The sequence below is a fragment of the Belonocnema kinseyi genome, chromosome 2 (genome assembly GCF_010883055.1).
Source record: "Belonocnema kinseyi isolate 2016_QV_RU_SX_M_011 chromosome 2, B_treatae_v1, whole genome shotgun sequence".
In the NCBI taxonomy this organism is placed as follows: Eukaryota; Metazoa; Arthropoda; class Insecta; order Hymenoptera; family Cynipidae; genus Belonocnema; species Belonocnema kinseyi.
The window spans coordinates 42,327,124-42,331,782 of NC_046658.1; positions in this window are offsets into that span (position 1 = coordinate 42,327,124).

Genomic DNA, 4,659 nt, shown 5'->3' on the forward strand with positions numbered 1-4,659 from the left:
TAATATACATGGGTGTAATCAAATATGCACTACCGCTACTGAAATATAACATACATTGGTGTAGTGAATTTAATATACATAAGTATTAAATTTAATATACAGGTCAATATAGCAATGTGCGTGAAAACTCTACGTGCTTTAATTTCTTTAAATCTTATTAAATATTCACAACTAAATTAATAATCTGGAATTCGTTGACTGAATTGTTATTTATTATGAGAGTGCAATGTGCGGGTAAAACTTTTTCCTAATTCCGCTCTAAATAGTCAAAATTTAAGGCGAAGATAGTTAATTGTAGGTTAGGTCTGTTATTTATTTGCTTAATGGAACTTTTCGACTTGAAATCCAATTTTATTCCTAGTTAATAGGAAGAAGGTATCATGTTTTATTATTTACAATCGAAAATTACTGCTAAACTTATTTTGAATTTGTGAAAAATCGAATTATCTGATCTTTCTTCTAAGTGATTAACATAAATGCATATGAAATTTAATATAGTCGCCCTTAATGGCGATTTCATATCCTTGATATATTAATTTTAATACACATGGGTACGTTAAAATTAATATTATTTTTAACAGTGAGCCATGTCCGAAACCGTGCCGAGTGAAGTTGTAAAATTTTGATGTACAACAGATAATTGAACACTTATTAATTCAGAAAAAAGTTGAACAACTTTAAGAGATACTTAGAAGCTTAAAAAAGGTTATAAATAAATTTAAAACTTGAAATGATTTCAAATAATTTAAAACAAAATGTAGATTTCTGTATCTTTCGAACAAAAAATTTCGAAGATTTTTAAGAATTTGTGTAGGGTTTTATAAGAATAACAAAACATTGTTAAGATTCCTAGGAAAATTGAAAAACATTTTTTATTTCGAAAGATTAATTAAAAAAAAAATTTCTAAAATTCTCAAAAAACCATTTGAAAGAATAACTAAAGGTTTGAAGATAATACTAAAATTTTCTACAGATTCCTTGAAAAATTCGAAGAAAAAGTCAAATCTTCGAAATTCGAGTAATTCGAACATTCGAATGAATCGAATTTCGAAGATTCTTCATGAATTTTGGCTTTATTTTTGTGCCAAAAATGAGTGTAATTTTGTTAAACAAATTTTTAGTCATTCAATTTTTTATATTTTAGCTTAAAATTGCTGAAAATGATGGCTGTGTTTAGTATTCACGGATAACGGGGGGCGTTCGAAAAGATGATGGACTAGTCGTCCCGAAAAATCCTTGAATTACACAATTTATAAAAGTTTAAAATGGTCAATTTTGCAGTTTAACTGCATTTAATTAAACATTCTTCAATTGAAAATTGTTGAAATCTTACATTTTATACTAATAAATTATTGAGCGTTTGAATAAAAGATTTGAAATTGAATTTTGTATTGCTTTATTTTAAAAAATTTTTAGCTTCAAGAGTTCTAAAAGATAATATTAGCCCAAACACGGTTTCTGAGGCACAAAAATATATTTTTTAATTTTGTCAAACTAAAATTCGAATGTAGACGTTACTGTCAAACCAAACAAAACAATGTCAGATCCCAAAAAAGTATAAGCCAAAGTTATAAGAATATAAAAGTACAAAAGTACAAATTTATAACAGTGCAAAGGGACAAAAGGTGAATACTGAAAAGCTTTGTGTTGTTTGAGATAGATGTTCCTCTCGTTTGCTCTCCTTTGCTTTGTAAATGAAGTAACTCTTCCGAGTGCTCAACAGATCAGAAGAGTGTAACATGTCTTTTTCGTCCACATCTTGCATCTCGTTCTGCGAGGACGAGTGGACGACCGTTGCGTATTTTCTGGGTCGAAATCGAAGGTAAGGAATTAAAGTGTAAGCCCAAGGAAAGAAGCAAGAAAGAGATGGATAGATAGCCGATAGAGATAGAGCAAGGTAGATTGGTGGTTGGTAGTGTCGAGAAGACCTCGCTGCGATTCAAAAGATTCTCCAGGGCTTTTGGGTTGTCTCGCAGCTGTCTTTCGCCCTCTGCCTCCCTCTCTCTCCCCCTAGTTTTTTCTTTCTTCAAGTCTACCTACGACAGTGGTGCAGTTTTAGTCACAAGAGATCAGAGAGGCTCAAATGTATACATGTATGTATGCAAGAAAATCATGCAGATGTGTCAGACAATTTTAGAGTGTCTAATTTTTCTTTAAATTCTGTCATAGACCAAAATTTTTTTGTTGACTTAACGCAATTTTTCACCGTAGGACTACAGGTGTTCAAATCTATCTGCATGATTTGATCATTTTCCTTTTCTATTAATTTCATTTGTCTAAAAAACGACATTTGCTAAATTAGTAATAAACTATACCAAATTATTAAAAAATGTTATTCCTTTCATTGACAATGAACTTCCTGTCGCGAATAAAAAAATACAAGTATTTTGAAGGCTTGTTTTGAAGTTCTACGGTTGTTTTTGCGGAAATTGGATGATGAGGAGGGGATGGATTTTGCTTCGGGTCTTCAGAGATTCAAAAAAGGTTGAAAGCTGGTGGGCAAGGACGACAGATTGCCTGCTGTCGTACTTTCTGCCGCTTCACGACTGACTCCTTGGAATCAGAGATTCCATGCCAGAAGGTCTGCTTTTCGAAAGAAGGCAGAGGGTTGCCGAAAAAACAGAATAGGAAATCTGGCTTTATGGATGCTTTGCTTATAGCTTATACTTATAGCTCATATTTTGTAACGTTTGTTGCGACAGGAAGTTCGTTATTTATTGGCATCCCAGTCAGATAGAAACCGTAAGTAGTAGATCTATTTTCGATATACTAGAGCGGATCGAAATAAACCTACAACCCTTTCACGTCTCCATCGTACAATTAAACATACGAAAGAACACTCCTTCCGTTACGTCTGATATGTGATGGCTTTTAAAGTTCACTTTTTGTTTCCGTTTGTTGCTTAAAAGAAAGGGAAAAAGTTTTTTAATTAATGTACCAAACGAACTAATTAATGCAAAGTGCTAAACTACCTAAAGCACTTGAAGTGAATAATTGCAAATTTACCCTAGCGGCAGTAATTATCTTCTTCAACACTTCCCTTGCAACCCGTTTTAAGATAAAATATTATAGACTCCTCAAAATGATTCTAATTTTATTGCCTTTTAAATTCCCGTAATGGAAGTTTTCTACCAGGAAAAGTTGAATTCACTAAAATTAAAGTTTAGTAAACTAAGCAACAATATTCCAGCATTCAAATTTTGATTAAAACATCATATGCTTTCTTTAATTTCCAGAAATCATAAAATCGCCTTAAAAATACATTGGTGGTACTTTCAGTTCCAGGTTTACCCTTTTTTCGATGAAAAGAAACTTTAGGGTGAGGAAAAACACACTTTGTTAGTAATTACGACCATTATTCTTCTTCGCGCAATTAACATGAACGCCAATTTCAAGTGCCCATGTGGAGAGCAGCAGACACGTTCATGAAACCGGGCAATTGCTATCATAAATTACAATTGTGTGTGCAATTTTTGGACGGGAACATTCCTCCTATTCAGCAGTTATTGTTTGAGTCTTGTAGGGATGTTGGTGGGGTCGAAGCGAAAGAAAAGGCGCCTTTATAACCGGTGAGCATAGTCCTCAGGTGTCGACCATTCCATCCACTGTGTTATACCGACGAGAATCTAAATATTCCATTCCTACATGGGCCTTAATGACAATGGCAAATACCTGCACCGCCAGGTAAAAGAACGTCTGCGACATGCCGTTATTTTCTCTCTCGCTCGCTCACAATCATGTAGCATTCTCTGCATTTCATGAATTAACCATTTCACGACCAAAAATGATGGCGCTGGGAAAATGGTTTGCTTTTCTATATAGTAGTTATCTTTTGCAGTTAAGCTTTGTTTGTCCACTAAACAAATCGAAAACGTGTTGTTAAAAATATGAAACAATGCATGGCTCATGCTTAGGTGTTCTACTTTACGGTACAATTTTGAAATCTAGGTTTTCTTAAATTATTAATTATATAATTAATAATATAAATATAAACACGTGCAAATAAATAGTATTCTTCAAAAATTCATAAGTCAGAAATAAATTAATTAAATAGAACGGGCCAAAAAGGAAATTAAAGGGAAAGGTTCTGATCGAAATATACGCATTTTTCTATGTAAAACCATGTATTTAGCAATAAGTTTCTAAATTACAATAATATAATCACATTGACAATTGCAAACAAACCGTATAGATGCTCTTGAGGTGTGCATCGCACAGTGGTATCTGGCACTTTGTGCAATAGTGCGCGGAACGTCTGCCCATTTTTCGATTCTAAATAAGTACACAGAGGAACATGCATTTTTTATTTAAGTAATATGAAGTGAAAATGTACTCTCACTAGTACAAAAAAAAACTAAAAATAATAAAATTACCTAAAGTAAGATCTGTCAAAATATATACTATGCGTGAAGTTTCTATCTGAGAGTACAATTTTTTAGATGGGGGTAAGCACCGGTTAATATTACTGCAATATAAGTTTCAACGTCGATTCTTAGTTTACTATAGCATACAAATTCGTGAATGTTACTTCTAAAATTCAGGTTTCAGATCATGAGAAGTTCAATTGTAGACCCTACCATACATGTATTTATTATAATTAAAATTGCTCCCAATTAAATTGTATTACGTGAAACTTTACATTTACAAGGCCCTCTCAAA